Source organism: Mustela lutreola, chromosome 6 (assembly GCF_030435805.1).
Source record: "Mustela lutreola isolate mMusLut2 chromosome 6, mMusLut2.pri, whole genome shotgun sequence".
In the NCBI taxonomy this organism is placed as follows: Eukaryota; Metazoa; Chordata; class Mammalia; order Carnivora; family Mustelidae; genus Mustela; species Mustela lutreola.
In genome coordinates, this window is record NC_081295.1 from 25238334 (window position 1) to 25251083 (window position 12750).

At 39.9% G+C, this 12750-nt stretch overlaps 1 protein-coding gene across 1 annotated transcript in view; it reads right to left on the reverse strand.

Annotated features, from left to right (window-relative positions):
* CRYBG1 (crystallin beta-gamma domain containing 1) overlaps window positions 1-12750 on the reverse strand; it is a 196503-nt gene that overhangs the window by 114960 nt on the left and 68793 nt on the right. The window lies entirely within an intron of this gene.

Sequence of the window (12750 nt, forward strand, 5' to 3'; positions counted from 1 at the left end):
CATATAGATGTTATTTTGAGCTAGCGTATTCATCAGGCTCTACCGTGAAATGATACAGAAAGAAGAGTGGCAGAGATGGGAGTATAGAACCCAGCTGACTGCCAGCCAGTTCAGAGACTAATTTCAGATTCTCTGCAGATGAGTTTCATGATCACAGTTGGATGGAGATATAAATATAACTTTCTATATTCATTCAAGTTTTGAAAATCCGAAACATCCTAGGAATTTTAACTACATAAAGAATACCCTGACATTAATAGAACTAAAGAGCACCAGCGATCAGTCATAGCTTTTGACGCAGAAACTCTGCCATCTACTGGTTGCACAAGATCATCAGTCTACTCATTTTTACTTTTATTATCTTTTTTTTTTTTTTTTTTTTAGTGTTTCTGTAAAAAGTAACATTCTCTGGTCCAGCCAGCCTCCACCCTCCACCCTCCTGAGCCCCTCAATGTTTTAAATGGCAGCTTGAAGGCTTGGGGCCATCTCTCAATGTGCTGTGAAGGGCAGAATGTCTAAGTTCCCCTCCTATCAGACCACGGGAATGCAAATCATCTTCTCTCCAACAAAGCCTGGGGACCTTTGCCATAATAATTGCATTTTGTGAAATCCAGGTTTTGGGTATGTCAGAGTCTGTGAAAATCAATCAAGCTATCTCAGAACCAACAATATGTAAATTTTGGTCATCCAGGATCACTCTCCATAATCGAGAAACTATGAAGCCCACCCAGAACCAGGCTGGGCTCCACAAAGTTTGGCTTTGTTATTGGTGTTCCCAGAGGAAGGAAGGCTCTCATTCCGGACAAGAACAAAGAGGACAGGAGACCAAAACAACCTGCAGAATGACTGTCCCAAACCCCAGGAGAACTGACAAACCAAGGTCTGTGTCTTAGGGAGGGGCTCGTGTGTGGTAAGAGACTATGTTTCATGCATGATTGCACATTCACTCACTCAGAGGAAGCAAAGACCATGGTATTTTTTTCAACTTTGCTTTATAACATTCAAGTTGGACAATTTTATTATTAAAATATAAAAAATTTTCTTGATCGCTGATATTTTCCTTTGAAGGCTACTTGAGTTCCTATAACCTAATGGCAGAGAAGAGCAAATGTAGCTTTTCTTTCAATGGCATATCTAATCCCCAAAGAAAGACTGTCTAATGACCTTCCTAAACTCATAAATAATAAATCAATAATGCAAGAGAGTTTTTAAAATTGCTATCCTTTGTAACACAAAACAAAGCTAGCAGTGATTGTGTTACCGGGGGGCAGGCTAATAGCAAGAAGCCTGGCAGAATATGATTATAGATACAAGTGTAGAAAACCAACCCTAAATCACCATGGGCAATCCTGGGGAGTCATCCCTCGGCTCTCCTGCTCCCATCACCCCGCCTCTGATCACCAATCAAGAGGCCCTTTGTCACCACACCTGAGCTTGCCTTGAGAGGCCCTAAAAGCACAGCCACATAAGAACTCTTTGTGGGACACGTTGTGGGGAAGCTGAGAAGGGTGTTAGCCATCATCTTACTTAAGAGTCTCTATGGTGCCTGAAAGGAGAAAGTTCTCTCATTCTTAAATGGCACAGAAAGCTTTTCTTTTCCTCACCTGCTGTCTTTCAGACTGTGGGGGTTGTGTATCTGATCTTGAATCAATTTTAGTAATGATACAGAACTTTATGAATGTATAATTCTGTTAAGTAATTGTCTTTATGGTCTTATTACATTATTATTCTTTTAGTTTTCCGATCTTCACCTTTACATTGTTAATCGGATGTAAACTAAATCCTTTGGAGGAAGGAGTGATGGGGCATAGATACAGGAAACCCTTGTCCATTCAACTGACCATTATCCTAGTCCCAAACTTCATTACCTTTTCCATTTCAAGGGTTTTCCGGCTATCCTCTGCCATCTCGTCTCTTCCGCAACCTCTAACCTGCTCTACCATATAAACAGATGGACCTTTCTAATGTATTCTCTTATTTGAAAGCTGTTCGATGGTTTGGCACTGGATATGGAAGGAATAACCCAGTATTCAAACTCTTCCATTCTCTGGATCCAGCCTAACTTCTCAAACAAAGCTCCCTCACACACCCTCCGTTAACAGGCAGTTTTGCTCTATTGTAGTTTCATTATAATCACTGATGGCTGTTTCCCTCACAGGGTAAGTAAGGTCTTTTATCTCCGAGACTTAAGTTCCCTACAGAGCTCATGTGTACGATTCGTTCGGTTTTTGCCGTGGCATATACGCACGTCTGTCACATGACAGATGTTCAGTTCTGGTGTCCTGGGTGAGTGAATACGAAGCCCTTCCTGCAAAGATGGTTTGACTCACGACTACAGCAGCTGCTTGCAGAGCCCGTGCCATGATGACTATTTCAAATAACGTCAGTATAAAGCTTTGGATCAAAAGCACCTCTTCCTAACCACTGTAGCTGCAGCTAGACTGGTCCATCTGTTGTTATTTTCCAGAAGCCTCTGGTGATGTCACACACTTTGAAGTTGACTTTACAGCACCTCTACTGTGTATCATCTGCTTCCTTTGTTTACCTTTGCCACACCTTAGCTCAATAATCCAGAATGACTCTGTGCCAACCACAATTAGTAAGAGTCTATGAAACTAGGGTCCCTAACGAACCTGGCACCAAACTCTTCTGCCGAAGTTAGCCCTTTCGGGCACTAGGAGGATTATCCTCACCGAACTTGAGCTCTGAAAAGAATTGCATTGCTGCAAGTGTTTCTACTTTATAGCAACTTCAGAAGCAAGAGGTTTCAAAATAAATTGTGTAATTGTTCCTTGTATCAAAGATTTTCAGCACTTACTATAGCTCCTGAACTCACAAATATCTACTTTTCTCACAATTCAGGTACCCTCAAAATTCTCACAGCTATAATTCAGAGATTTAAAAGCTCTACTCAATACAGTCTTACAGTGGTCTATAAATCTTATAAACCTAGATGTGAGGATTGAGTCTTCAAATGTTACTTGTAAAACATAGAAAACATAGAAAATGCCCTTTGATGATAGTATGAAACTAAAGAAATTATTTTAAAATGTAAGTATGAGTCTTTCTTTTTGTACTTTTTCAAGATAATTCTTATGGATGTTAGTTTTTACATTAGTTTCCAATTTCAACTGTCAATCTCATCATGTTTGACTTCCTGAATTTCCAAATACCTGGCAGGTGTTCAATGATTAATGCAAGATGATCAGTAATTAATACATAGTTGTCTGAACTACATCTTTGGCTTCTCCCATCCACCTGCATCAGATAGGTAAACTTTATAAGAGACTAGAGTTGCTTAAGGGCCTCCTAGATATGTCCTTTGGCAGTGCCTAGAATTGTTGTCATTTACATAATGATGAGTTCAATTAGTATCTTTAACTGGTGCTAATGTTACAAAAGAAAACTCTCATTTAAAATAATTTCTAGGGGCACCTGGGTGGCTCAGTGGGTTAAGCTGCTGCCTTCGGCTCAGGTCATGATCTCAAGGTCCTGGAATCAAGTCCCGCATCGGGCTCTCTGCTCAGCAGGGGGTCTGCTTTCCTTCCTCTCTCTCTGCCTGCCTCTCTGCCTACTTGTGATCTCTGTCAAATAAATAAATAAAATCTTTTAAAAAAATCATTTCTAACAAGAAGTAATAATGCAAAACATATTACGGACACATCAGGAATACAGATTGACTGATGACAATGAGAAGGTAAATCTAAGAACAGACTGATATGTATGCTCTTGGCTCCCGTGAATTGAATTCCTCTGTGGTATAAGAAGTTATCACTACCCTCCGTCTAGCTTAATAAGTTTGTCCTTACAGTTGCTAGTAACAAGCTCCAAATTCCCTGCCACTCCAACCCCATCCTTCCCTCACTTGTGGTCAGAGAGATTTGTTTGCTCTGGTTTCATTATTTATTCTTTGCTTAAGTTTCTTATTAATTCTTTCCCCTCTCCTCTTGACAATCTCTGGCTATCAAATTCTGTTCAGTCTAATTTCAAAATTCATTTCCTCCAGTACACTACAATGTAATGAATCTTTTCCCCCTTAAGTATCCAGTTTATACTGAAGGAAATCCCAAATGACCAAAGGGTTGCGTTCCAAAACTTTTTTTAAGGGAACTTGCTTATTATCTCATAAGTACAATATTATAAATGGTAATTTGATTCCCAGATAAGCCACATGAAAAGTCAATGGCCATGTAGCCATGGCCAAAGAAAGAAAGAAAGAGAGTGCTAATATGAATTATAGAATTAGCGATATTTTCAATATTGAAAATATTGATATTTTCAAGAAAGCAATAAAACAGCCTTACAGATTGTATTTCTTGCGGTGTCTGGGTGGCTCAGTCAGTTAAACATCTGCCTTCGGCTCAGGTCATGATCCTGTGATCCTGGGATTGAGTTCTGCATGGGACCCTCCCTGCTCAGTGGTGTGTCTGCTTCTCCCCCTATTTCTTCCTCTGTCTCTCCCCCTGTTCATGCTTTCATGTGCTCTCTCTCTCTCAAATAAATAAAGAAAATCTTAAAAAAAAAAAAAAAGAAATAGTATTTTTTTTTCTTTCAAGTACAGACTATTTTCTTTTTGGGATAGGGATTATGGAGAAAAAGCACATTCAATTAAAAAGAGTTAATTCTTAGAGAATCTTTCAGAGATTATAAAGTGACTGTACAGGGCTTTCCCTGTTACCAGTTCTAGACTATCGCTGTTTCACAACAAAATGTGTAGTTTTCTCTTTTCCTCTTATGAATGTATCACGAACTTCGCTCTTGGGTCTTATAGCCATCGACTACGTGATCATGATTCACAGTAGAATGGAAAAAGAAAGACCGACTACGAAGAAAGGAAGGAAGGGAAGTGGAGGAGAAGGGAGGGATTTTCCCTTCCAAATTAGGTGAAGATATGCTTAGGAGGAAACACAGTTCCCACATGTGGGAGTGATGTAGTTGAGGAGAGACAGGAGAAGGCAGAAGGAAAGGGGCTGCACGTGTGCACCTAAATGTGCAGTTCTAGGGAAATGCCGCTGGACCCGTACTTCCTAAGCTCAGGACAGGCCTCCGGGCACAACGGCTCTTCATCCTTAAAGGACTAAAGGACCGGCAAAGCTCAGGTGAGTGACAGTAACTGGTTGTGAACTTTGAGGCTGAATGCTATGAAGTAAAATTTTTATAGGCCAAAACCAGTCAAATAAGGTCCAACCTCACATTATTTGTTCAGTATTCAGATCAGGTTTTCTGGGAACCTACATTATTCCCTCATTTCAGTAATGGGCTTTTTAGGAGTTAAAAACCATATCGTCTTCTAGGCCTATAACCTGTACTCAGTTACTCAGTGCAAATAAAATAAATGTCCTTTTAAAAAAAGATTTATTTATTTGAGAGAGAGCACACATAGGAGGGGCAGTGGAAGGAAAGGAGAGAGAGAGAATCTCAAGCAGGCTCTGTGCCCAGTGAAGAGCCAGACGCCAGGCTCGATCCCACGATCTTGAGATCACCACCCGAGTCGAAAGCAAGAGTTGGACGCTCAACTGACTGTGCCAGCCAGGCACCCCCCCCCCCTTTTTTTGATCAGGGATGACATAAAACAAGTTTTTTCTTGTGGCACTGACTGATTGAGGACCCAGGCTTCTAACACTGAGAAAGAGTTGAGTCACTAAACCACAAAACATTCTATTCCAAGAAAGTATTTAATAGAATTTTAAAGTAGGGAGTGTCCTCTCATCAGGTAGAATGAGGACATGTGATTCAACAGGCTGTGTGCACATAGGAGATCTTAACTTCTGCACTCAAGATGAAGGTAGGAACTCACAATATTTGGGGATATCAGGCACAAGTTAGCAGAAAGAAAGAACAACTGTCTTCATTTTCTTTTTTTAAAAATATTTTCATACTGCTTTTATTTTTTTTTTTTTGTTTTTGTTTTTTTTTTTTTTTTTTTTTTTAAAGATTTTTATTTATTTATTTAACAGAGAGAAATCACAAGTAGATGGAGAGGCAGGCAGAGAGAGAGAGAGAGGGAAGCAGGCTCCCTGCTGAGCAGAGAGCCCGATGCGGGGCTCGATCCCAGGACCCTGAGATCAGACCTGAGCCGAAGGCAGCGGCTTAACCCACTGAGCCACCCAGGCGTCCCCATACTGCTTTTAATTAAAAAATTTAAATATTGCCAATATTTCAGAAAGGGAATAAACTTGTGTTTTATAAACCAGATAATAATAGTGGGACATTTCATGCATTTCTCAAAAATGGGCAATTCATAAAATTAAACAGTAGATATATAAATTTCACTAAGATTTTTTTATTTGCCATATTAGTTAAAATGGAAGAAAAAGGCAACTGGAAATTTCCCAACTTCTACAATAACTTTTTACTAAAAAGAATCAAAATGATGTTACTAGCAAAATTAATTCTCCAATCTCTCATCCTTTCTTCCCTTTAAAATAGTAGAATCTTAGGGTTTCCCTCTATTTAGGAAATAGTTAAAATGAAGTATTTTCTCTCCCTCCCAAATTTAGCAGTTACAACTCATGGCACTGGATTTCAAATATGAGAAAATCATATAATCGCAATTGCTAGTAATTGAAATAATGTATTTTTTGAAACCGAAAAAGATCTGACATCTAATCATCACTTGAATCATTCCAATAGACTACTTGTTTTTTTCAATGACTTTATTTGCGCACTCGTGTGTGTGTGTGTGTGTGTGTGTGTGTGTGAGAGAGAGAGAGAGAGAGAGAGAGAGAGAATGAGCAGGGGAAGAGCAGAGGGAGAAGCTGACTCCCTGTTAAGCAAGGAGCCTGATGTGGGGCTCAATCCTAGGACCTTGTTCATGACCTGAGCCAAAGTCAGAAGCTTAATCAACTGAGCCACCCAGACGTCCCTGCATTACTCCTTTGATCCTTTCACTTAGCCATCAACTAGTTTTTCTGTGTTACTGATAGAAAAGGGAGATACTGATCAACCTAACCCTCGGATTCTCCACTTCAAATGCAAACAAGTTCCTGAGAAAGCAAAACACCTACGGATTTATTCTTTATCTGGTTATAGGATCAGCAGTGTGCAAGGGGTGGGATCTGACATTGTTTCCATACACCTGCCCCACCCTGACTCTCTCTGTATTCTCCCTTTGCCACCTCACTACGAATCCCAGGATCTTCCTGTGGTTCCATATCAACTGTTGAACAGAAAAGTGATCTGATAGAACTAAATAATGGGAGAGAACTATTCACCTATATGTGTACTGGGATGAATAACGTCCCCCCAACATTCATACTCCCCTAGAGCCTCAGAATGTAACCTTACTGGAAGTAGGCTCTTTGTAGATGCCATTAGTTAAATTCAGATGACATTATACTGGATTCAGGTGGGCCCTAATCCAATGACTGGTGTGCTTATAAGAGAGAAATCTGGACACAAAGACTCAAGACACATGCAGATACAGCAGGAAGAAGGCTATGGGACAGTGGAGGCAGGGACTGGAGGGACACAGTTGGCAGTCCACAAACAAGAGGATTGCTGGCAGTAACCAGAAGTTAGGAAGAGGCAGGGAATAATATTCCCTGGAGCCGTCAGAGGGAGGAGGGGCTTCTAGTCTCCAAATACATTTCTGCTGTTCCCAGCCACAACCGTGGTGCTACTTGGTGTGGCAGCCACAGGGGACTAATACACTCTGCTACTCTGTGGAGGTGAACGTGCATTTTTTCAAAAAGTCTCCTGAGAGAGGGCGGTGTTTAATGCGGAGAGAAGAAATAGCGGGAATAGCCAGCATCAACAAAAACTCAGAGAAGAGCCTTATGAGTATCTTTCTAAATGAAACCCAGCATGTGCCAGCCTCCTCCAGGGAGGTATGGGCCCAGGCTAGCCTGAGCGGAGTTGCTAGTTTTCCTAAGCTTTGTGGAGGTAAGAAAGAGAAATGAAAAGAATGCAAGCACTTTGCCACCCAGCAAACTCCAAAGACACCAAAAGTCCTAAGATGAAAAATGCGGCCTCAGGTAATAAGAAACTCTGAAATAAAGCCAAGAACAATGGGAGGAACCTCTGAGTTAAAGAGGACTATATGTGTCTGTCCCATGCATTCCTTAGATCCTGGCAAAGTTATATCAAAGTTAATTCCAATCTGAAAGAATTAAATGGAAAAACCTTGAATGACTAAGAGGTTAGAAGGCCTAATAAGGCATGGTAGAAGATAATATAGGATGGGAAAAAATTCTCAAGATTAAAAATAGTAGAAGAAATAAAAAAGAAAAATACTGGTAATTTTACTAGGCAACATTTTTAAAATTTTCATACCTTGTTTTAAATAAAAAGCAGTAACAAGTCAAGAAAATATTTTCAACAAAAACATCCAATAACTGCTTAAGAGCCACATTGGATAAAGAAACCATAGAAATATACAAGAAAAGTATTAGCAAACCTAGTAAAATGAGCAAGGAAAATGAATAATTTTTAAAGGAAGACAGCAAAGGTTAATGAATATATTCTCCCAACCTCATTAGTAACCAAAATAAGCAAATTAAAGTAACAATAGATGCAATTTAAAAGTGAATGATGCTCAATGCTTTTACATATTACTGGGGGATATATTAACTGTTACAGCCTTTTGGTAAGCAATTTATTAGTACTTATCAAGAGACTTAAAAATGTTAATATACCTACATCCTGTGATTCTACTAATACAAAATGTTTATAAGGAAATAATCAAAGTCTTCAAAGAGTTATTTACAAAGATGTTCATGGCAATGTTATTTATGATAATAAATTTTCAAGCAACTCAGCTAATTTGGGTAATGATTTACTAAGATATAGAACATCCATATTATAGACAGCCATTTATCCTTTAGGTCATTGAGTAAAGCCTGTGATATAATGGCAAGTTGAAAAGTAGGATGGGGCACCTGGGTGGCTCAGACGGTTAAGAGTCTGTCTTCGGCTCAGGTCATGATCTCAGGGTCCTGGGACTAAGACCCGCATTGACTCCCTGCTCAGTGGGGAGTCTGCCTCTCTCTCTCTCCATTGGCCTCTCCTCCGGTTCTTTCCCTCTCTCTCCTTCCCTTACTCTCTCTCAAATAAATAAAATCTTTTAAAAAAGAAAAGTAGGATAAAAATTATATATCAAGTATGTTAAATAAAAAAGAACATATGGAAAGGAAATATACTAATACCTTAATAGTGGTCTTTTCTGGCTAGTTGGATTATGAGTAATTTATATTCTTTTCTTTATTTTTCACAACTGCTATACATTTTCATATAATGAAAAAAAATTAACCAAAAAAGTTGTAAAATTCCTGATAGGCTCCTCAGGGAAGCCTAAATAATAAGGACTTTGAGTGGCAGTAGCAGAAGGTAAAACTTAGAGGATGGAACAGATCTTTTAACATAATCTAATAAAATATTAATGCACAGATTTTACCTGCCAGTCTCAATTTCTTTTTCCCAATTCCTTAGGCCAATAATTCCCAGCCTAGATTTTGGAACACCCCAGGTTATTGTTAATTATCTCATGAGAGTCACAATTTTTTTCTTGGATATTTTCCAAGACACCACTTGTTTTAAAAATTTGCAAGGAAAAAAAATACTTGCAGGGAACTTCACTCTGTTTAAGGCAATCAACATTTGTTTTGATGTCTGCCACAGAATTAAAAAGCAATCATTGAGAGGTAATTTTGCAGAAGTGGCAGCTAGATTGGGCTGGGGGACAGGAGAACACAGAAGTTGACAAGAGAATGATTTTGTCTTGTTTCCTACTATGCATGATTTCAAAATCATTTATTCCATTTCCACAGGGGGATAGGGTGCAAATAACTAAAGGGTATCCTGATTCCATTCACTGTTTCATTCTTTAGTGTTCTGTACCTTTTTGCACCTCCTGTAGCTCCTTTTTATTACCTATACCCATTTTATAGAACAAATCAGTAAACCCATAAAATGAAACTGGTAGAGGAAAGTAAGTCTTTTATCTTTTACACTGATTCTAGATAAAGGCTTCTGATTTAGTATCCTATAGTTTTCTTTTTAGATCAGAAGTTATTAAGCCATGGCCTCTAGGCCAAATCTGGACCACAACTTGTTTTTATAAATAAAGTTTTATGGGTACAGCCACATAGTAATTGTAATACATTAGTCTCTATGGCTGCTTTAGTGCTACAATGACAGAACTAAACCACTGCACTAGAGACTGGATGGTTGGCAGTGCCTAAAATACTCAATATATTGCTCTCTACAGACAAAATTTGCTGAAATCTATTTTGGATTATAAATTCCTACAAGCTTGCTTGGCAGGGTGTCACCTTCTTCTTCTTCCTCTTCTTTTTAAGATTTTACTTGTTCATTTGAGAGAGAGATAGAGGGAGAGCATGTGTGGAGGGGAGAGGCAGAGAGGGAGGGAGAAGGAGAAGCAGACTGAGCCGAACGCAGACGTCCCATGCACTGAGCCATCCAGGCGTCCTTGGCAGGGTGTCTTCTTTTTGTACTCTTAAAACCATCACTGAAGAAGAATAAGCACTCCTAAAACTCTAATAGATATTATCAGGTAATTATAACAGAAGCTCTGGTTTACCCAAGTCTGGATAAATTCACAGACAGAAAAAATTCACCCACAACCTTATGTATAAGTCTAAATCTGAATAATTCTTTGATATATTTAATTTTCTTGATTACTAAAATATATATTTTTTATATTTATCTTATTTAATTATTTAATTTTTTTTAAAAAAGAGTTTATTTATGTATTTGAAAGAGAGAGAGAGAGCCAGCGCAAGCAAGGGGGAATGGCAGAGGGAGAGGGAGAAGCAGAGCAGAGAGCAGAGAGCCCAACTTGGGGCTCGATCCCAGGACCCCAGGATCATGACCTGAGCCCAAGGCAGATACTTAACCGACAGAGCCTCCCGGGCATCCCTTATCTTATTTTAAAGAAAAAAAGCAGTAGATGAGGATGAAGAGAACGTCTTCCAGGACATTTCCCATCATCCTTTGCTCCCGCTATTTATATCTTCATATAGTTTCCTCTGACACTCTGGTCATGATATCTCACTTCCAAGATCAGGTTATAACTCCAGCTTCTCTCTTTCTCTGTCTGCCTCTCATCACTTGCTCTGGGGGAAGCCATCTTCAGTGTCATCCTGACAACAGCCCCAAGAGTAAGTTTGGAAATGGCTCTTCCAGCCCCAGTCAACCCTTTGTCTGACTGCAGCCCTGGTCGACAGCTTGATTACCGCTGGGGCCGCCCAGCTAAGCTGCCTCTGAACTCCTGACCTGCTCAAGCTGAGAAGGGATAAATGTTTGTTGTTTTACGTGCCTGAATTTGGGGGTATTTTATTACACAGCCATAGAAAATGAATATGCTTACTGCTGCCACCACTTACATATTGTGGTTTCTAGTTTTTAAAAGCCATCTGTGCTTGAAATGGACCACGAATTAGATCTAGCTCAGGACACAAAATAAATATCAAACACATTAGAGACTTTTCTCGAAACTGTAAAAACTGTCAGCCCTGAAAGCAGCTCTTGAGCCTTCCACTCTATGGCCATAGTGACGTGAGTTAAAGATTGAAGTGACTGAGATCATGCGTGGGTACCTGGAAACAACAGAACCTTTACACCAGGAGCACTGAAAACCCACTACAACCTGTCTACAACCAAAGTCCGGAAGCATCGGGGAATCAGAGCTCAAGCTTCTCAGATCTGTTTAGGCTTCCAGACAGCTTTGTGTCTCCTGTTACTTTTACCAGAGAGGTGAACGCTATCGAGAATCTTTACATTTGTGTCGCACTTTGTCATTTGAACAGTAGTGCTTCTGGTGTGCATTTTTAATTTTCACAGCAACCTTGACTTGTAAGTTTAAAGTAAGAGTCATCTTATTTTCTGTAAAGAGGAGAGAGAATACTAGTATAAGAACAGAAAACAGCATCTAATTATATCTGTGAAGTATTAGAATGTTCTGCGGAGAATGAGCAGAGCCCAGAAGTTCAGTGGAGGGACCTCGAAGGCCAAATCGTGAGCCAAGTGGGGACCAGCTGAGGTGAACCTCGTGGAATCCATTACCAGAAATTTCCCAGAAAACTCCATTTCCCCCCCCCCCCACTGGTTCAGAATCCAGGGTATACTCATAAGAATAACTTCAGTATTGGGATTAGAGGGTCACACCCTTGACCCTCAATTGGTCAAGCCCTCCAATGACACACTGATTATCCTGAAAACTTAACTCCCTTGAGGGTAGGTGCTGGGTATCCTTCATCTTTGTACCCCAATAGCCTGTAGTATACTGAATTCACATAGAAGGCACTCAATTCTTGTGTGGGAAAGAAAAGGAGGGAGGAAAAAAGGAAGAGAGTAAAGAAGAGGCTTAAAGTACAATATACTTTTCCTCAACCTACAAAACCTATTATATTACAAAGTTTTTTTGTTTTGGGGTTTTTTTTTCAGATTTCCTTTTTTTTTTTTTTTTTTTTTTAAGATTTTATTTATTTATTTGTTAGAGAGAGAGAGAGAAAGAGAGCGTGAGCACAGGAAGACAGAGTGGCAGGCAGAGGCAGAGGGAGAAGCAGGCTCCCTGCCCAAGCAAGGAGCCCAATGTGGGACTTGATCCCAGGACCCCGGGATCATGACCTGAGCTGAAGGCAGCTGCCCAACCAACTGAGCCCCCCAGGCGTCCCTCAGATTTCTTTATTTGAGAGAGAGAGAGCGCACACAGGAGTGTCATGATGTAGAGGGAGAGGGAGAGAACCTCAAGCAGACTCCATGCTGACCATGAAGCCTGAAGCAGGGTTT